Consider the following 22,973-nt stretch of genomic DNA (forward strand, 5'->3'; position numbering starts at 1 on the left):
TGTAGGAAATAGGTATATTCACCTCACAATCACATTTACCTTGTCTGGGTTGCAGTTTCAAGGAAAAAATAACCATAGTAATTCTGGGTATTTATAATGTTTATTTTTTCATCTCTTAGGAGACTTAAGAATCTACCTTTCTCAGTCCCCAATTGTAATTATCAGATTTTAAAATCTTACTTTCTCTCACATGCTACATAACTTGTTCTGCAAAACAGTAGGAAAACCACTTTCTCAGTATATGTGGTATGATGTTGGGGGGAATGCTTTTGGTATAGTCGATGGTTATACAAAACTACACATGGTCTATCAAATTAGAACTGAAGATTGGTAAAATGATTCATAAAAGAATGTTTAAAAAGTTATAAATTAATTTGTAATGTTTAAAACAATGCATACTTTGCCCTCCACTTTGCCAAAACCTTTTATAAGTAAGGCTTTAAGGTTCCTCTTCCAAAGCCTCGGTTACACTGGGGAAACTTACTAACAAGTCAGACAACGCGGTAGCAGACAGGGCTCTTAGAAAGCCCCAAGAAATGCACTTACACTTCTCAGGCGGTGCTCTAGGTCTCTTAGCACATAATTGAATGAATCTTAAGATTTAGGAGGAGGATATTTTGGACTGATTCCTAACAAAGGGAGGAGAATTGGAAGAGAGGATGCAGCATCAGCATTGCCGGGCCAGAGTCAGCAGTCCTAGAAGCAACACTTGTCTCATGGAGTGCTCTGTAGTTTTTACCTGTGTGCAATCTCAAGTTGATCTGATCCCCAAAATAATTCTTCTTACATAGGCCATCATCATTAAATAGCCATTATCAAACGTCCAGTTTTCGAGGTATGGAAACTAAGGCCCCTGCTTAGTGACATTCTAAATTTGCCTTGTTAGTAACGGGCAAAGAATTTAAAGCCTACATCTGATTGTAAGAATACACTACACCAAAATTTAATGACTATGCTTAGGTTGAGAATTATAGAGAAACTAGAGGCATGGTGCATGACATGTGTGCACTGAGGGGGGTGGGGGTTGTCCCTCAGCCAGGCTTGCACGCTTGAGGGATGTCCGACTGCCATGGGAGCGGGCCTAAGCCATCAGTGGGACATACTTAGCACTGCCGCAGAGTAAGAGGCTCCTGCCACTGCCACCGCACTTACCAGCCGTGAGCTGGCTTCTGGAGCACTAACCACCAGGGGGCAGCTCCTGTGTTGAGCATCTGCCCTCTGGTGGTCAGTGTGCATCATAGTGAGTGGTTGTTCCGCTGTTTGGTTGATATGCATATTAGCCTTTTATTGTATAAGATTTGGTCTCTTGAGATTTGCCCAGGGCTGAATCTGTATAAGCACCATTAAGCCCGAGAATAAATCAGGTCTGCAAAGTGGAGGGCAAAGTATGTAATGTTTTAAACTTTACAAATTAATTTATAACTTTTTAAACATTCTTTTATGAATCATTTTACCAATCTTCAGTTTTAATTTGATAGACCTTGTGCAGTTTTCCTATATGCATAACTATCGAATATACCATAAGCATTCCCCCCAACATCATACCACATATACTGAGGAAGTGGTTTTCCTACTGCTTTGCAGAACAAGTTATGTAGCATGTGAGAGAAAGTAAGATTTTAAAATCTGATAATTACAATTGGGGACTGAGAAAGGTAGATTCTTAAGTCTCCTAAGAGATGAAAAATTACACATTATAAATACCCAGAATTACTAAGGTTATTTTCTCTGTGATTCAAATGGGTAGATTTGTTTTTATTATAGATTCAGCTATAGACCAAATTTTTGTTTCTGTTTATATTTTCAATTCATTAGATCCTAGAAAAATTATTCTACACATATTCTCAAAAACCTATCCATAAACCCAAAATAAAGTTTTAATAAGTAAGACTGTTTTTGAAATATCATATACTAATACTGTATGGTTAGAAATATTAAAACTTTAAACAAGTTTTAAAAGGATATAGTCAAACATTTTAATGGTGAGATTGTACAATTTTTTTTCCTTTGAGGAGTTTAGTTTCTATTTAGTAAAAATTATCATGCATAATATTTTTATTTATTTATTTATTTATTTATTTTTATTTTTTTAAATATGTTTTTTTATTAAATTATTATTTTTGTACATATACCCTTGCCCCCCCCCTTCCGTACATACCCTCCCTCCCCAGAGTTTTGTGTCCATTGGTTGTACTTATATGCATGTATACAAGTCCTTCGGTTGATCTCTCATCTCCCCCATGCATAATATTTTAAAATAATTTTTTATTAAAGACAAACTATGAGGAAAATAATTTTAAAATTACAAATTTATGATGCTATCATTTGTTTCATAACTTTTTTCCTAGTCACTATCATAATTTTAATGGCCTGTCATAACTTATTTTCTATTTTCCTATTTTGAAAATTAATGGGACTCTTCATTAATGCTTTACCATCTCTAGGAGAACCAGAGGATTTCCACAAAAAATATAGGGATCTCGCTGTGATTCTGAATCATCCCAGTAATTTTATTGGGCCTCAAAGTGTTCTGAGCTTGGAGGAAACACTCTATGTAAGACCTGCAGATTCATCTGGTAGTGATTTGTCACTTACCATGTTTTGGGCTTGCAGCCAGGTCAGCTGTTGCCAAGAGCAGGCAGACAGGGAAGAAAAACTATTATCAAGAAAAATCTTGGAAATATACTGAATGAAGCAAACTGAGACAAACTCAAACAAAATTTAGGATGTAACGGACTTCCAGAAATAAAAGGGGCTGGAAAAGCAAGAGGACTGAGTCCCTCTAGTCTAGTTTTCTCACCTGCCCTTACTCTCCCCACCCCGTGCCCTAGTACATATCAAATACTAGTCTTTACATTTATTTATTTAATTAATTGGACAAATAGGAGTAGATTTCCTCTAACATTTTTAGTCAAATTGATTCTATGACCTGGAAATTTGCCCTTGCAGTTACTCCTTCCTTCACCAAGTTTTAAATGTAATTTATAGTAGATTTATTATCTCTTGAACACATTATTCCTCTGACTCACTCATTAAAATAATGTAAATCTATAATATAAAAAGTTTAAGAAAGAGACATAAATATAATAAAACATTGTGAACTCAGGATTTCAAGAGATAAATAAAGATAGAAGGATAATGCGTAGATAAATTCCTGGAATGTACAACTGAAAAATATTTGTAACAGGCTTGAAATTAAGGTTCAAAATCTTTAAAAAAAAATCTTTTTGGACCTCATCAAACCTCATTACTTCTTTTGGTACTTTTTAACTAAAGTAATTGTAATGACCACTAATATTTACTGGGTATTTTAAGTTGATACTTTTTACTAAAAATATGAAGATAGAATTTATGCATTCAACCAATAAATTTTAATTGAACTCTTTTGTCTTATAGGAATTATTATAAAACATACAATAGTAATGATGATCAAGAAATAGAAAACATTAAGATAACTTGTGTGTGTGTGTGTGTGTGTTTTTGTTTGTTTGTTTTTTTGTAATCTGAAATGTAGAAAACTTTCAGGATGACAAAGACAATTTATATAGGTCCCAGTAAAATAATTTAGAATGTCAGATTGATCTATATGTTTAAAATAGTTGTTTGTATCAAATGGGTTACTTTTTGAGAGAATACCATATGATTTCACTTATATGTGGAATCTAAAGAACAATTATAAACTAACAAACAAAACTGAAATAGAATCATAGATACAGAGAACAGACTAATGGTTGCCAGAGGGGAGGGGTTTGAGGGACTGGGTGAAAAAGGTGAAGGGATTAAGAAGTACAAATAGACAGTTACAGAATAGTCATGGGGATGTAAAGTACAGAATAGGGAATACAGTCAATAATATTTTAATAACTAGGTATGTTGCCAAGTGCGTACTTAGAAATATTGGGGGAACACTTTGTAAAGTATATGATTATCTAGCCACTATGCTATACACCTGAAATTAATACAAAATAATATTGAATGTAAACTGTAATTAAAAAAATAAAACTGAAAAAGATACTTGTTTAATTAAATTAAGAAGGCATTGCTTAGCACAAGTGGAAAGAGATTTTGCATCAGGCTGGAATCCCAACTCTACCACTTATAACCTAGATGACCTTGGGCAAGTCATGTAAACGGTTTCCTCACATATAAGGTGGCCGGAGTTATAATAATAATATGTTTCTCATAGAATTCTTGTTGGTAATATACTTATAGTGATAAATAAGACATATAGAACTTCCATAAATGGTGTGTATCATTATTATAATATTTCTAATGATTACTCTATTCTAAGCCTTTCAATTCCTAATATTTCATAATAAAAATGGTATAAACTCCTTATGCTCCATTCCTGAAGTAAAAGTTCTTCTAGGATTGTTTCTTTACCATATTATGCTGACTTCAGTGATCTTGAGAAGGGTTGGTGCATGGTGTGGGGTAAGTATAGAGACTTAAAGCTGGAGGTTGTTGAGCTTAAGTTTACCATGCTGGCTTTCTGAGACACTTATCCTACTGAAACCAAATCTATAACTCAGGATTTCTGCTTCCGGGCCACAGGAAAGGCAAAAGTGTTAATGGCCCAGTGCTAGGGAAAGAACAGAGAAAATGGCGGCTCAAGAACCCCCGGCTCTTCCAATATTTGGTATTATTATATCCACTACAACCTGTGTGGCCAGCATATTTTTGGCTTCCAAAGCCATCTTCATGGATTCATTAGTCCTATTATTTAAGAAAAAAAGAATTTGCTAAATCTGATTGTTATCTTTATAATCTTTATATCAACAGAATATTTTACAAAGTTATGTGGCAATCTTTTAAGACTCATCGGACTCCTCTGGTTATTGCATTTTTAATGTTCATTAAAGATTTATCTTTTTATTGCTTGGCAATCCTCATGGTGCCTAAATTAGGGTCTTGCATTGTAAGTTTTTAAATAAAAGTTAACTGATTAAAAATTTCTTATTTCCCCTGAAGACTTGTCCTTTTTATGATGTTTCTTTTTCTTTTCTTTTTTCTTTCTTCCTTTTGGAGTAATATAACAATATGTATTACTTGAAAGTTAGGATTTCTACCTTAACCACTGTGCTTGTAACCACCATAAATACTGCAGACAAAATGAAGCATGTAAAATAGTGATTGAATTGAAGGCCTCTAGTCCTAGAAGTTCTTAAGTTAGGCATCACATATACCTATTAAACATGAAATTGTTATAAGAACAATAATTAAATATGTTTCCATTAACCCAATGTATTCATCAACCAAAATAACTCTATGTTCCTAGATGAGATAGTTGATATTATATTTATTCTCCTTAAAACCAGGTTTAGCAGTGACTCTCTTCCAATATATTAATTTTATATCATATTTATTGATTTAGAAACATTTATCAAATTTTTAAAATTATTGTTTAATTAAAATAAAAGAATGTATTTTTATTTTAGAATATTGGAGAATAAGGGAACTCTGTGTGGTAATTTATTAAAAATGACACCGGTGAACCATGCCTACATGAATTCAAAGTCCTGTGTAGTCTTCTCTCAATGAACCTGGGCTGGCTCTATGATTCCTTTGTTCTAATAGAATTTGATGAAAATGGGGTTGTGTAAGTTTTGGGTTGAGGCCTTCAGGAGCCTTGCAACATTTTCTTGCTATTCTGAGACTTCATTAGTTTATTTGAGAATGAGAAGTCTTATGGAAAGAGAGGCCCTGTTGCAGAAAGACTACCCAGAGAAATTCAGCCAGATCTCAGCCATTACAGTTGTATCAGCCTAGGCCCTGGACTTGTGGATGAATCATCTTGGATCCTTCAGCTCCTGTCAAGCTGCAAGCTGGCTGCAGATGTGTGAAGCCAGTTAACACCATATGGAGCAGACATTAGCATACCAACTCTACCCAGTCCATATTGCAGAATTGTTAGCAAATAAATGTTTGTGTTGTTTTAAGCACTAATCGTGGAGGTGGTTTGTTATGTGGCAATAATTAACCATTGTATATAAGGAAATTATGTATTATTTCACCACTTTGACATAAACGAACATTTTAGAGTCATTCATATTGCATAGAGAGTTTGTTCATTGTATCATGGACATTTTCTCATGCAATTAATCTTCAAAATATTTAGATTTTGAGGGAAAAAAGGTAAATATAAAAGTAAAATCAACAACCAAAATAAAAAACACCATAAACTAGACTTTTACAAGTGAGCAATATATGTTTTCTATATTAGTAATAGCATAAATATATGTGAGATATAGGCTATGCTGTGTATTAGTTATATATTGCTATAAGACAAACCTCCCCCCAAAACTTAGTGGCTTAAAATAACAATAAACATTTATCTCTCAAATATTTTTCCAGACAAGAATTCAAGGGGCCTTGTTTGGGGGTTCTGGTTCTGGCTCTGTCATGAGGTTGTGATCAATATGTCAGTTAGTCTGCAGTTTATTTGAAGCTTTTATTTACTTCCCAGGTGACTTATACAAGAGTTCTAGTTGTCAGTAGGAGGCCTCAGTTCTTTCCCACCTGGACCTCTCCACAGGGCTAGTTGAGTGTTTTGAGGACATGGTGGCTGGCTTCCCCCATGAGTGATTCAAGACCCTAAGGTGGACGCTGCAATGCCTTCTATGACCTAACCTCAGAAGTTCCATGCTATTACTTCTACAATATCAGGTTAGTTGCCCAGGTCAGCCCTATTCAGTGATATACTAGTAAATCACCATTGCTGAAATATAGAACAATAGGAATGACCTATTATGAAACTCTGAAATCTGACAGAATATTGAACCAAAATGGCCATAAGATGAAAATAGTTTTATTGAAATATAATCTTAGAACTTGAGACATAAGGGTTGTGTGACTGTGGAAAACAAGGTTTATACGTTCTTTTAGGAAGAAATATTTCAATGCTTCACTAACTAAAAATTACACATGGTGAAGAACAGGTTGGTGATAAATGAAGAAATTAAACTAAGTTTATTTCAATATTATTTCAATATTTTACTGAAATGATAAAAAATTCTTTATTTTCACTTTTAAAAAATCTTCTTGAAGATTAATTCATGTAGAAACTTGGCCTGAAAAACAAATTGAAACCATTTTAAGAAGCTTTAACAAGAATTAGTACTTATAGTATTAATTTATGCAAAGTGGAGTTAAGATATTTTCTGATAAGATGATATAGGTTTTTAATGTAGTCAATCTGAAAAATGCAAGTAATTTTTCTTTTGTTGATTTATTCACAAAACCAATCCTAGCATATTAAAATATACCAATCCTAGTATATTAAAACTGGAAGATACTATGGTGATCAATGAGATAGTCTTCCATGCAATGCAATAATTCTTTCTGTAGTTTTTTTGATAGATGGTCAAATTTTTACTTTGATATCTTCATTGTTGGCAATTCTAGTTTAAATGTATATTTTTTTCAGGTTGAGTAAAAATGTAACATATTGTAATCCATCTATTTCTGCCTTTAGAGTAGCAAATAATCCACTTCTGCTTTTGTCTTTTTTTTATTGATTTTTTACAGAGAGGAAGGGAGAGAGATAGAGAGCTAGAAACGTGGATGAGAGAGAAACATCGACCAGCCGCCTCCTGCACATCCCCTACTGGGGATGTGCCTGCAGCCAACGTACATGCCCTTGACCAGAACCGAACCCGGGACCTTTCAGTCCGCAGACCGACGCTCTACCACTGAGCCAAATCGGTTTCGGCCACTTCTGCTTTTGGATGACAGTCCTCAAATATCTATCTCCATCTTGCTTCCTATATGTCATATATACCAAGATCCAGGCTTTTTACAGATAATATTCATTGACACTGTGCTATTGTAAAAAGTGTCAAAATATAACTAGGAAATATAGATATACTTTGATATGCTAGAATTTGAGTTTAATACTTTACTACAGTATAAACTCTATGAAGGCAGGGGCTATATATTTTCACTCACCTAGAAAATTGCCTCGCACACAATATTTGTTTAATAAATGAATCAATGAACATGGTTCAAGTCAATGTGTGTCTTTTTGCTAGAACCTGGAATTTTATTTCTTAAAACTTCAAGATTACAGTACCAGTGGAAAATAATATTTTGTATTTTTAAAAGTTTATCCCATTTAAAAATATTTTGTCAACGAATTAGTAAACCATCTCTATGCCATTGGATAAATTCTGTCTTTTACTGTACTAGCACAAGTCTAATGTCCTAAAGGCATTTTCTAAAACCATAAAAAGAAAAATTATATTACTTCCAATGGGAAAGGAAAGTAGAACAAGAACAGTTCTGCGAACTGAACTAAGACCACATGACAATGATAATTTTTTATACTTATTCTTATAAAAGTCAACAATAGGATTTTGTAATTCCTTTTGAAAACACACACACACACACACACACACACACACACACACACTTCTTTCTTCCATTTGGGAATCATTAGATTTAGGTCTGGTTCAGAGTGAGGACTCCTTATTGCATTGTGTACTCATTTTCAGCAATTTACTGAAGATGTTTGTTGTAAGTATAGATTTCGCCTCATTTTATTAAACTTGTAGTAACTGACAGAATCAATGTCAAGGTAAGAGATTTACTTTGCATCAAAGCTATTTATTGAGATTAGCTGGTTGATTTCAATTTTAATATCAACCTTCAGTAGAATCTACATATTTGCTAAAGTTGTTCAAGAATTACTGTTAAAGCTGCCAAAACACTTGCATCAGAGAACCCCAACTCAGTTATTCAGTTGCAAGACAACGAATCAAGGCACAGTCAGTACATTGGAGCAAAGTGAGGAGCCTCTGAAACTTGGAAATAAGACCATTTTGTATATGTAAGGCAAGTAAGACTCATAAAGTTTTACATGAGATTAGCCATCTGTAGAAAATGTTAATATGTGCCTGAGGTTGTCCATGGCTTAGATGAAATACCATTCCAAACATTATTTGCTCAGATTCCTTTTTTTACAAAACTACTTTATAAGTCAACCTTCCAGATATTTTTATTTGGAAGCTCTATTTCCCTAAAGAATAGACAGACTTGTGTCCATGGTCACTGGAAAACACACTCTACATTGTTAATGAATGTAATGCTCCATTCCTGAATCAACCCCTGGCCTAGGTCAGTATTCAGGACCCTGTTCTACTCTGGGTGCATTGAGAACAATGAATAATGATCTCTCAGGGTGTAAAGATATAGGTATTCTATTATTAGCTCCTTTTAAATCTGTGTGGACAGCTAACATCTCTCCTTTTATTTTATCCCTAATCTCTCACTTAACTTTATTCTAGACCTTTTAAACATTACACTGTAGTTGTCGATACAATGAGTAGACTTAACCACCACCACTATCTGATAAAATTGTAATTGAACGTACCATTTTGGCAGTAGCAAAGTACCAATTGGTTCAGCTCATTAAAGTTTTCTGAGATCTGAGCTGAACTTGACAACCAACCAAGGATGGCTTGTTAGATGAGTACTTACCTGATATTTTGGCATCACTGGCTCAGAAATAACTAATACAGAAGTTGAGCCTAATATCTGTAAAGAAAATATTTCACAATTGTAAAAATTTATCTTGTTCAGAATCTGTATAGGAGATTCACCAGACTATACACACATGAAACATGTTCTTTAAGCATTGTAATTGAATTAGGATTCAGATTTTGAATGAAAATCTCTTTTAAGTAAGGAATTTTTGTTGATTCAAGAGAATTCCTAAAATGACTATCCTATAAAATAAAAGCCCAGCAACTGAATGGCAGAATGACCAGAACAACCGGTTGACCAGTTACTATGATGTGCACTTACCACCAGGGGGCAGGCGCTCAATGCAGGAACTTCCTCCTGATGGTCAGTGCACTACCACAGTGGGAGCATGCATAAGCAGCTGCTCCCGGCGTGAACCCCGGGCTGATGGGCAGGAACCCGGCTGCGATCATTGCCTCCTCACCCCAGGCTCCTCCTTCTTGCTCCCCCCTCCCCTGGATGCCTGCCTGTAGGTCACTCAGCGCCACCGCTGTGCTCACAGAACTGACCCCACAGGCTGGGAGGCAGTAGGCCGCCATAGGACTGAGGCCTACTCTGCCACCACCTCTCAGTGCTATTGTCCCTGGGCCTGGCCCCAACCAAATCCCTTGGAGAGGCGAGTGCTCCAGCTCCACGGAAGATGCCGGGTCAGGGAGCAGCTGCTCAGAGGGCATGTCCACAACCGCTTGGCTGACCTGGATGAGCAGCGCTCCCACAGTGGGCCAATCTCTGCAGGCCATGCCCCACAGGTGCACAAATCCTGTGCACTTGGCCTCTAGTAATCTATATAGCCACAAAGACTAAGAATATAAGTATTTATTCAGATAATTGAGTAGGCAGAAACATGGCACCTCTAAACATAGATTCACTTCATTATCCTCAAATCCTTAAATATTACCTTATATGGAAAAATATGTGATTAAGTTAAGGATATTGAGAGGACAAGCTTATTTTGAATTAGCCAGTAGGCCTAAATGCAATCACATACTCTCAGAGAGGCAGAGGGAGATTATAAACAATCAGAAGAGAAGATACTGAAGACAAGGTGCTATGAAGGCAGACCAGAGAGACGGTAGCCATAACCAAAATGCCAAACACCCCCGAAGCTGAAAGAGGTAAAAAATGGATTCTTGCCAAAACCAGTTTGGCTCAGTGGATAGAGCATCAGTCTGTGGACTGAAGGGCCCCAGGTTTGATTCCGGTCAAGGGCATGTACATTGGTTGCGAGCACATCCCCAGTAGGGGGTGTGCAGGAGGCAGCTGGTCAATGTTTCTCTCTCATCGACGTTTCTAGCTCCCTAACCCTCTCCCTTTCTCTCTGTGGAAAATCAATAAAATATATATATTTTTTTAAAAATGAATTCTTCCCAAATCCTCCAATGATAGTGTGGCACTCTGAAACCTTAATTTTGGACTTCTGGCCTCTGGATCTCTGAGAGAATAAATTTCTGTTATTTTAAGCCACCAAGTTTGTGGTACTTTGTTGCAGCAGCCATAGGAAATTAACACAATAAGTAAATGTTTCCCGAAGTTTTGTTTTGCTCCCCAATTTACAAATCGCACTCCTTTCTGTATTGGATTACAGGTAGAACTTATACAGTTGTATCTTTGATGAGGTGTATTGTCTCATAAAGTTATCTGAAATGTTCTTTAAAAAAATATTAAGAATCTTATATACTCTTAGAGTTTAAAATATTTGGCCAGACTGGTAAGTGTCAGGATGATAAAAATTAGGTGTTAGATTAATTTACCTCAATACAATTTGTGTTTGTCATGATTATTTTTGGATAGAGGAAAAAAAACACAAAGACAACAAAGGATTCTCTTTTTCATTTCACTTTTTCATTTCCAGATCCAACAGAGCACATTGTAAAAACAAAGAAAGGTGCCCTTATCTCAGATTATTTTTATTTATTTATTTATTTATTTAATTTATTTATTTATTTTATTGATTATGGTCTCACATAATTGTCCTTATTCCCCCATTCCCATCCCAAACTCCTCCCTAGATATTCCCCCTCCCCCCTTGTCCATGGCCACTGACTAGGCCCATATGTATGCACACAAGTCCTTTGGTTGATCTCTTCCCCTCACCCCCATCCTCCCTTACTTTCCCTCTGAGGTTTGAGAGTCTGATCGCTGGTTCTCTTTCTCTGGGTCTGTTTGTGTTGTTCATTATTTCCTCTAGATGTGTGAGATCATGTGATCCAAGAAATACCCTTTGCTTGAGTTTTGTACTTATTGTTTCTTTACATAGAGTATTCTTTCTTTCCTTTAGCTCCCTTCATTCCCCAAATAAGTGTTAAGTTGCTGTCATGTATTCAAAATGACAAAGACGCAGCAGTCCAAGAGGCAGGTATGGTCTTTGTCTCTAGGACAAGCACTAGCCTACTGGTGCCTTTGCACAAATTAGGAAAAGGCGCCACCTCTCAGCAGTCACAGCCTGGTTAACCAGGGTTTGTCCAGCTGAATAAAGGTAGACTTTAGCCCCACTTGATCTCTTGGTTGGCTAACTTTGTGCACAATCTGCACAGCTATAGCCAGCAAACCTGCTTTGTCTCAAGAAGATTATTTATGTAGCCAGGGCAGATATCTTCTTGGGTAGTACCTCCAGCACTCTACTCTACTTTGAAAAAGGGCAAAAAATAAACAAACGAAACAAAACCCCAAACCTCACAAAAACCCATCAGTTTCTGGATTACTGAATAGAGCAGGCTCCAATCCCAAATAACATTGCATACTCCAGAGTAGGGTGAAATAAGAAGGTGAATATTGATACTTTCCACAACTGCATGCCTTCTCCCATAGAACCTTATGCATTTCTCTCAACAGATTTTCATGCACCTAATTCTGTCCCACAAGTCAGAGAATTTGTTCTATTCTGTTTTTTTCCAGATAGTGAAATGCTAACAATCAGTCCTCTATGAACTGTGTAAGAAACCAACTACTGAGATGCCTGAGAGGAGTTTATGGGCTCTAAGCTGCTAAAATTTGTGGAAGGTGCTAATAGGCTGTAAGAAACTATTTGGAAAGATAACATATTGAATAAAAGAAACATTACAAGAACACATGTAGCCAGAGCTACAACCTAGATGTGTGTGTGGAGAAAATGCCTCTCTTTAGGGACTACTCAGAATTACCACATGACAAAGATGGAGATTGTTGGTGAATTCTCAGTACACTTTAGCTTCTTTACACCAGCAGCAAAGATACATATAGATAAATTATTCCTATCTCTTTTCAAAGTAAAGGTGTATTTGTATTGTTTCAAAAAAGAAATTATCCTGTAGGAAACTGGAAAAGATTGTGGGATTTAGGGAGTGTGTGAGAGGATTAGATATGTTTTGCTTTAAAAAAGATAATGGGAGAATCAAGTTTTCTCATTTTTACCTATCACAGCATAGGGATTTAGGGACAGAAAAACTGATAAGTGTTTTTTTCTTTCTTCTTTTTTTTTCCTTAAGTCAGGAAAAGAAGCCTGAATCAGTAGTCTAGCTTGCCAAATGGATTCTGACTTATAAGAAAGATTTGTATTTTAGGGGTTGGGGTTGAGTGGGAGTGGAGGAAAGGATGTGAAGGGGGGGAAAGCAACCAAGGAAAAGCTGCAAATAGTTATGAGGGAGCCAAAAAAGAGAGGCAGAGCCAAGACCGGGAAGATTTATTCCATTCTAAAATAAGGATCTCCACTGCTTAGTTAAGCTGAGAAAATGGTTTATGTTAAAATCGCTTGTATGTGGGCTAGCTCACTATAAACTTTTCGTTCAGATGACTGACCAACTCATTCAGTTATAATCATATTGGTCAAAATAGACACGGTTCTTTCTTTGAGTCATAGCTATTCAGATAGATTGTTATTACAGTTTGTGAGAAATGACTATGATATAAAATTGCACTGGAACAGAAGGTGAGATAGCTTAAAAGTAGCCTTATTTTTCACTTAAAAAATCTACTGTGAATAGAAAAATCCCCTATTAAGAGTCATTTTTCTTTTCTTTAAGTTCCATAGCTGTGCTGAATATGAAAGGCAGAGTTTATCTTCTTATATTCTGTCCTCACAGTTTAGATAAGAAAGGCCACAAGGTTAAATGTCTCTCGTTTATACAGCTACACTAGCTCCAGTTGTGGGCTTGAAACTTGGCTGTGGAAACTTGAGTGGGCTCCACTCCAAGCAAAACTGGCCTTTTGTATTTCCAGGTCCAGGAAAATGAGTTTGCAAAGCAGACCCAATCTCCTGACTGTAACGGACAGCAAATAGATCTGAAAAGATACAGATGGAACCAAATGCAGATGTGGTTGACAAACGGGTCTTCGTGGCAGAGCACAGCTGCATGGGGCCGTGGTGGCCACAGCAGCGCATTTGCTGAGCGGCACAGTCAGTACCACTAGAAGAAGTGGCATCCCTCTTTGTTCACGTCTCAGGAAGGCCTGGTTCACACTGAGGTTCTGTTGGTCAGCCTGCATTCCTGACTTCTGAATGCTGAGTCAAAGTCTCCCTCCCAGCTCACCGCATGGCCACACATACAACCAGAAAGATGTGGTAATTGACAAAAGAGGAAGTGGTATGGAGCAGGAAAAGCACTTTGCTGCACCAGATTGCTCTTTTCTGTGGCAAATTGCTGAAACATGCCAAACTATAGGAAACAGTGCCCAAACGCTAGCCCAGGCAGAGTTTAGCATCTCCTGGGAGACAGTACACCGTAATGATGAAGAGTCCTACAGTCATAGGTCCTGGACTTGTTTTCCAGCCCTTACAGAGCTACATGGGATTTGGGGTAAGTTAGCCAACTTCCTTCTGTGCCTTCATTCCTTTATTATTACAACGGTGATGATAATAACCATACCCATATTAGAGGGTTGTTGCCAGAATTAAGTGAGTGAATATCAGTGAAGCACTTAGAATAGTGCCTGGCTTACAGTAATCACTAATAAATGTTAGTTATTTGTAATTTCAGTTCTAATTCTTTTAAAATTTACTGGGAGTATTGCCATCAAGATACTATTTAAAAGGGCACAAGAGTGACACCTGGAATTATTTGCTCTGGAGAGTTTGCTTATGCCTTACATTTCCTACTAGATAGATCATTCAAGAATTCAGAGTGAAATAAAATTAAGGGGGGATTGTCATAGGGACCAGAGTCATGAACTGGAGAAAGGCCCCTGTTAGAGATATCTGGCTGTAATAAAGGGCAAAGGCTGCGGCATTCACTATAGTTCTCCTGGTCAGGAGCTGGTTTTGTCTCAGAATCTGCTCAAAACGGAGTTTTCAGGAGCGGACTCCGTTGGTCAGCCTAGCTGCTGTGCTAGATCTGGCTACAGGGACACCAAACCAGAGTAGGGAGCCCAAATGACAACAGGAAGGCAGTATTAAAGAACTGCTGCTTGGAAGAAAGGTTGGACTTTGTTTATTTTTGTAAGAAAGTGCCAAGATGAATGACTGGAAGTTTCATGAAACCAGTTTGGGCCCCATATGAGGAGAAAGTTCTCAATCACAACTGTTTTCAAATAGCAAGGGCTGTCCTATCAGGTTCTCATATGAAAAATGGTCAGGGCAGAAGCTAGCCCTTCACCCATCAGAGCTGTACCTGTACATTCATTGTAGTGGGACTAATAATCATCCAACCATATTGTTATGTGAATTCAGTGAGATAGTGTGCTATGGCAGTTAGCATGGTGCCTGGCACATTGTAAATATTTGAGGAATGGTAATTGTTGATACCACTACAACCACTACTGTCTCCACCGCTATTATTGCTATCCTTATTATGATTAATGGGGGCTTTACATGTAGCTAAGAGGCTGGACTATGTGATCTCTCCAGTTTCTATGATTGTTAGCTTATGCTTTTTATGGTCTCTTTCACTCAGGAAGTTGAAAAGACTTAGAAATGGGAGACATCTTACATTGTAGGATGTGGTATAGCTCTTCATATGTTTATTATGCTAGCTCCTTTGACTATTCTATTATTTATTATTCTGTACTTTATTTAGAATGGTTTAACCTGTGTATAGTTCAGCTGTATTCTTTGTTAGTATAGTAATTATAGACTTCTGTTTATAAAGATGAAAAAGAGATGGGGATAAAGAAATGAAAAAGAGTTTCAAGTTTAAATACCAAGATCTTTTATTTCTCAGCTGGTAAACAGGTTGGATGAGAATTATTTTAGAAAGAGTGGCACCTTGTTTATTTTCTTGTAAAGGAAAGTTCTAAATTCAGACTTTGAGAATTTTAATACTTGTTTGTGGCTAACTCTTTTTCTTGAGAAAAGAAATTGAGTTAGGAATAAAACTGAGTTAGAAATTAAAAAAATCAACATATTTTCCTCCAAAAAAACAAAACAGAAAAAACAAAACAAAAACAGAACTTGCAGAAGCAAGATAAGAACAAAACATCTACATGCAGGATATGTCTAAATGATGGGGAAAAGTGGAAACTATTATTTCTCCTCTTATAAATATATGCTCTTGGCATAAAGTATTTATATGACTAGAGACACATTTAATTGTAATCACCCTGAGCATTTATTGACAGTAAGGTCAGGCTGCACAGGACACATTAAAATTTTCAGCTTTATCAACATCTATGAGATAATAGGGACAACAAAAAGGAGCACAGATAATTACGTTACAAAGAATGCAGAATCATAAATGGTTTTTACTCTATAATCCCTGCTCGCTTCGCAGATGATAAATGGAAGCCCTGTTGGAGTTTGGCTTCATTTCTATTTGTTCTTCCATGTGTGCGATTTACTTAGGCTCCCTTCTCCTTGGAGGGTTTTTCGCCCTTGCCTGTAGGCCTGCAGAGGCAATCAAGGCTGAACAATAGGTGCCTTCTTATTTCAAGTGGGCAATTTGCATTTCTGAGGAGCTCCTGACTGGATTGAACACATTTCACCTCCACTTCTGCTGCTCAGGGGGACTGTTCTTTCTAGACATTTACCTCTTCTTTTAGCATGGTGGGTTGTTGCTCAGCTTTCACGCTCCTGAGAAACATAAGGCACCTGAATTTGCACAAAGTCATTGTTTTTATTTCCTCTTAGATGCAGTTTTCATAAATTAAGAACTGTGGAGACGGGAAGTATAGATATTTTCAGCTTGTCTGCTTGGTTGGGAAGAGAAAGCAAGATATTGGAAAAGATACAGAAATGTAGGATCAAAATATATTTTCTTTTTCGTAGAGGGGAGACATTAATACGCTTATTTAGTGAAGGAGCAGAGACAGTAGAGATGGGATAGGAGATGCAGGTCAAGGAAGAGGTGCAAGTTACTGTCCTGCTTACAATTCTCCAGTCTCTTTGGATTGACAAAGTCCTTCAGTCTTGACTGTTCTTCATTTCTCTAGCGTTTTCTTTAATCATCCTCCACATCACTTGAACTCAGCAGTGCAGCTGAACTAAGGATATTTCCTGGTGCATCATTGTATACTGCCCAAATGCCTTTCCTCCTCCTCCCATTCCTCTTTCTCCTTCTCCTCCTGTCTTCTTTCTCTTTTCTTTCTTTCTTTCTTTCTTTCTTTCTTTCTTTCTTTCTTTCTTTCTTTCTTTCTCTCTCTCTCTTTCTCTTTCTTTCTTTCTTTCTTTCTTTCTTTCTTTCTTTCTTTCTTTCTTTCTTTCCTTTTTCCTTCCTTCCTTCCTTCCTTCCTTCCTTCCTTCCTTCCTTCCTTCCTTCCTTCCTTCCTTCCTTCCTTCCCTCCCTCCTTCCTTCCCTCCCTCCTTCCTTCCCTCCTCCTCCTCCTCCTTCTCCTCCTCCTCCTCCTCCTCCTCCTCCTCCTCCTCCTCCTCCTCCTCCTCCTCCTCCTCCTCCTCCTTCTTCTTCTTCTTCTTCTTCTTCTTCTTCTTCTTCTTCTTCTTCTTGCAAGGCCACATTTAAGTTATCCTGAAAGCCTTGTTTGGATGATCTCTTTCTCTAGGAAATATTTTCTGACGTCCCTCTTCTTAGCTGAAATTAGTCACTTCAACTTGAACTCCTTTAACATTATTTGTAGACTTTTATACTATTAATCACCTTATATTAAAACTTCCTATTTTTTATTTTTTAAAATATTTTATTGATTGTTTACAGAGGAAGAGAGAGGATAGAGAGTTAGAAACACTGATGAGAGAGAAATATCGATCAGCTGCTTCCTGCATGCCCCCTACTGGGGATGTGCCTGCAACCAAGCTACATGCACTTGACTGGAATCATACCTGGGACCTTTCAGTCCGCAGGCTGACACTCTATCCACTGAGCCAAACTGGTTTCGGCAAAATTTCCTTTTTATTTGTCTTTCCCCCTACAGGTGGCCATTAATTCCTTGAGGCCCGGGAGTGTTATTTGATAGGTAAGTGGTCATTAAGTGTTTACGAAACAAGGCAAAGAGTGCCACACCTGGGTATAATTGTACTTACATGAACTTTTGCTTTCCTTCAGAAACTGTTGTTTGAACATCTCTTTGTTTTCCAGTTTTCCCCTAAAATAACTGCAGCTTTCTTGCTTATTGGGAAGAGCTGCTGTGGTCCAGAGAGTGAGGACTCATATTGCCACTTGTTCCAAGGCTAAGGCAGGCACCATCAATCAATTATTGGGATTTGTCACACAACCTGGACACCACCTCTGCATGGTGGCTGCTACTAATGGATCAGAATGACACTTGTGACTAAAGCTACTTGCTCTTCTTTTACTTCTCACAGAGTCTTCTTTTTCTTAAATCTTTCCTAGATGCGGTGGAAAAACCTCCCTTCTTCTCTAAAACTGTGTTCTCTGCTTTTTTAGGAATTCACCTGGCCATCTTCATGGGTGTATGATCTTCAAGCAATGAAACTCAGGTGGATTTTCATTTTATTTAGTAATTTATGGTTCTATTTATTCAGTAATTTAGTATAATTCTTTTACTCCTTGTATATAAACAGATAGTATTAGCCCACTATTCAGAGGAGGGGGCTGGGAATCCTTACCCTTTTTAGAACAGTTATTGCAGGGGAGACATTGAAGGGGATGAAGGCGATATTGTACCTCCATAGAAAGATTGTACTTACATAGGAAAAATGTAAAGGAGTGAGGAACTCATTAATGACCATTACCTTTTTGTTGATCTCTTGTTCTCCATTCCTCACTCCACACTGTATATTTCTGTTTAATGGAAATTTATTGAGTACTTACTTGTGCCAAGTACTTATTGTATTAGTACTCACCCAGTAAAAATGCAGAGACAAACAGCCCCCAAGGAGTTCACAGTCTTATCAGGGAAGGCGTTAAGAACTAATGCAGAAGGATGCGCAGGATGATAGTGGAAACCATGCTGATATAACTTGGTCTGATTTGCCCCATATGCCCAGATGTGTTTCTAGAATTCGTGACATTTCATTTTAATGATCAAAGTTGCTTAGAATCTTTGTTCTTAATCTTGATTTGTGTTTATATATAGGACAATGCCCTTAAATCGGAAATTGTATGTGAGTAAGACCTGTTATGGATTAAAAGTTTCAAAAAATATTATAAAGAGGGTGTATACTTATTTTCTGAGTCAACGTCAGAAGTTAGAATTCAGTAAGATTTAAGACTCTATCAGTTTAGAAAATATTACTAATTCTTTTTAAAGACCATCAGGGGGGAAAAAAATCAAAATAAAGACCATCAGATTTTGTTGAGTCTATAGAATTGCTTTGTTATAAGAGGCAAAAGACAAACTTTATTTAGAAAATTAAACACACAAAAAAGACATCTCCCCGCCCTGTTTACTCTTGACTCAAATTGTAGCACAGGCATTAAAGAAAGCCTTGCTAAACTGACTGTGTTCTCCAGTGAACATTAACATTAGCACCCACATGAATATTATAAAAATGAGGAACAGAATGCACACAATAAACCTTAGGAAGATTCTGATGCAGATAAGGCCAAATGTTTCATTTTTGTTATTTAATGTAATGCTGTTACAACTTACTTGCAACATTATTCTCCTCACGGAGGGCCCCCTAATTATTTCATCATGCAGCAGGAAATCCTGGTAGGTCATATATAAACAGCCTGAGGCAGGAACCTCTTCATCTGATAGAGTAGGACATCTGACATCTGTGCAGCCCGCTGCTCACCCGCCACAATTAACCAGGAAGCGCAGACATTAACTAATGCAAAGGCAACTGGGAGTTTAGGATACAGTCGAGTAGCAAAGGTCTTTCCTAATCCAATAAATTCCTAAAAAGATGAAAACGAGACAGCAAATAGGTGACAATTTTCGGAGGAACTGAACCTTTGTGGCCTTTTTTCCTGTTTTCCAAGAAGCAGCAAGCCATCTTTCTCATCTCCCCTCCCTTTCGACTTCTCATGTATGCATAATTTCCCGTGACTTTGAATGGGACTCAAGTGCACTTAGAGGCTGCTGGGGTTAGCTCTCCGTATTGTTTATGCTTACTGCTTGAGTGGGGGGTGGGAGTCCATTTCTGGGCTTCACAAAGTAAATGAAGTCGAGCAGCGAACTACGGACCGTGTTCAGGGATGGAGCCAGCACCTGCTTGATAGGCTAATTGTTTGTACCAGGCATTTATTGCTTATTATTCTGCTTGGAGGCAAATGCTAAGGACAGTGGAAGATTTGCACTGCCAGGAATGTCACTGTATTTTCTGATAAGAAAACATAGTTTTTATATTTTATTTCAGTGCTTTTCTTAAACAATATTTAACTGAGTACGTACTATGTGTTTGTACAGGAAGCTTGACCCCTGGCTGAGTAAGGTCATCTGTACTTAGAACTGAAGAAGACCATCTCTGCCCATGAACTTGGTCTCTTGAAGAAGACGACCACAGGAAGTAAATAACATGCAATTGTGGTGTCTTATAAATGGACTAAGAATTGATAAGGAGGACGCAACTAAAGTAACAGCATTAGATTAAATAACAAGAAGTTAGTTGATAATTAAGAGGAGAGTCAGGCAAGAGAGCATCTTGAGTAGTAGGTTTTTCAGGTTCACAAAGGGAAGAGTGTGTTAGAGTAACAGAATAAGGCACTGAGATATTGAAGAGCCAGGGATGTTTGAGGGAGCGAAGGGAGGATTAATACTGTGGGCACACAGGATGTGTGGAGGGCAGTGGAAGGAGATGGGACTGGAAAAGTAGTCCCTGGATTTTGGGGCCATGCTAAGGAATTATTGTACTGGCAGTGATTAGCTTGGTTTTCTTTGAAAGTTAATGGAAAATCATTGCTGGAACTCGATACTTTTGGAAGATTGTTCTGTCCGAAGTGTGTGGGATAGATTGGAGAGGAAGAAAAGATTTGAGGCAGGAAGCCAGTGAGGATGCTGTTTCAATAGGGACCCCCCCTCCCCCATGTTCATTTGTTGATTTCTTCAACAAATAATGCCTAAAAAGGTAAAAGATACCTTTGAATTTGATGTCTTGGTATTTTAAATGATACTGGGATGGCTTCAGGATTAATTTCTTTATCCTCTCTTCTACTCCTCTAACCCATCCTCTTTTTTCTATTTCTGAGCCATCTGACACCAGAAATCGCTGTAATCACACTCTTTTGAGGTTAAAGCTCTTGGCCAATATTTCAATTATTTCAATGCTACCCAAGGTCACTTTTTGAAGTCCATGGCTTGTTTGTAGTGATACAGAGGAAATTTGTTCTAAATAACCACTCGTGGGTTTATACGACACGAAGAAGCCTAACAAGCAAGGGTTGGGAAATATGTATGGTCAGTTAGGATTCGACCTTTTAAAAAACTAGGCTGCAGGAATCCAGTAAGGAGAAGTCTGTGGAATTCAGAACAATCATACTGTATTAATTATTATTATTCATCTTATATTGCTGCAAGTGTACACAATGTTATATAAATGGTTGACAGGTTGGCGAGAGAATAATATCCCAGTCCTGGAGTGCTTATAATTTATGTAAACATGCTCTTTTATTTTGTTTTTCTAAGCCATATCTCTGAATTGTGATTCTGCTTATTTTGCTCATAGTCATATTTCATCTCTGGTTCTTGTATAAACTACAAAAAATGAGTTGTTTTAGGAATAACACATGTTATTTCAAAGTAACAGTTCTCCTCCATAGTACTAGAATCGTCACAATGGGAATTCTGAGTACAGAGCCACTCCCTCGTTGGGGTCCTCATGTGTATGTGAAATGAGAAAAAGGGAGTATGTAGATTTAAGGCCCTTTGGAGATAAACGGGGCTAGCAGAGTGTAGGTTTATTATGAGCTTTTCTTGGTAGAGCATTAAACTTCTTTGCCTCTAGTTAACCAAAGGACTTATATGCATATGGACACAGACAGTAATGCGGTGAAGGCCTGGGGCAAGGCAGGAGTCCGTGGATGGGGGCATTTGTAATACTCTCAACAATAAAAATAAACTGAAAAAAGATTCTTTGTCTCTGAAAGTGTTTTTGCTGCTAAGAACAGAGAAAGCCATGTAGAGATTTATAGCAACATGTATTACTATCCTAAATGCCTTCCAAGTTTTGCCTCCTTATCACACTGAGAGTTCAGCAGGTTCATTGGTCCCCACCAGTATGCATTCATGCTATATTACTGCTGTATTTCACCTTGCCCACAAAATCTTTAAGCTGGCTTAGTTTAAAAGCAGAGTGATAGACTTATATAGCCTCACAGGTTTTTGTGAAATAGCAGAAATCATCCCACAGCCTGCAAATTCAACATTAATCTAGTAAGAGAGAAACTTCTGTTTTTATTACAACTACACATATTGTTTCACTGCCTTCTATTTTGCTATTTCAAAGTATTTGGAAGACACAGTTTAGACTTTGACACAATCTGTGTTATTCTCTGAAAAGCTTTTTCTTAAAGTCAGGAACAAAATGTGTGACCAAATTTGAAACCTCTAATTTGAAGGTCCTACAAAATACGATCGATAATCATATCTATTTTCTGAGATGAAATATGAAACTCAGAAAAGTTTATTTTAATTCTCTTAATATTAATTCGGCCCTTAATTGTGAGGCATTATACTGGGCACTATTGATACCATGACAACAAATATCTTCCCTAAACTGATAGTTGTGCATAATATAAACTGAAAGTCATAGTAATTTATAGAAGTGTTTTGATAGAAGTACAGAATAAACCATGAAAGTTATTTTAAGGTTTCGAATTCATACTTGATGATCAGAAAGATCTTCCCAGAGAAATGATGTGCTCTAAAAAAATGAGTGTGAGTTAGATAAAAATGAGTTGGGAGTTTGGAGATGATTCCGGGTACAGGGACGAGAAACATTTAGAGGTAAGTGAAATCCTGGTAGGTAACCAGTGTGGTGTGAATTTAGATTGCAAGGATATGGATGAGGGGGAGGGAGAACTAAACAATAGCCAAACTATTCAGCATCAGTAAGCCCAGATAATATGTTGGGACCCTGTGCTAAAACAGGGTTCAAAATTTGGCTTCCATGCCTTGCAGGGCATCATAGATGAGCTTCTTGGGGCTTGTGGAAATCTGTGCATGACCAGATTCTCAGAGGGCTC

General features: G+C 37.3%; 1 long non-coding RNA gene across 1 annotated transcript in view; it reads left to right on the top strand.

Annotated features, from left to right (window-relative positions):
* Window positions 1–21,817, top strand: part of LOC311616615 — a 35,987-nt gene extending 14,170 nt beyond the window's left edge. The window contains exons 3-7 of the long non-coding RNA XR_014793958.1: window positions 6,536–6,666; window positions 13,717–14,294; window positions 17,797–17,838; window positions 18,270–18,322; window positions 20,200–21,817. This is a non-coding gene — a long non-coding RNA (uncharacterized lncRNA). The remainder of the gene's footprint in view (window positions 1–6,535; window positions 6,667–13,716; window positions 14,295–17,796; window positions 17,839–18,269; window positions 18,323–20,199) is intronic.
* Window positions 21,818–22,973: the final 1,156 nt, after the last annotated feature.

The sequence above is a fragment of the Pipistrellus hanaki genome (genome assembly GCF_964339955.1).
Source record: "Pipistrellus hanaki genome assembly, chromosome: 2".
Lineage (NCBI taxonomy): Eukaryota > Metazoa > Chordata > Mammalia > Chiroptera > Vespertilionidae > Pipistrellus > Pipistrellus hanaki.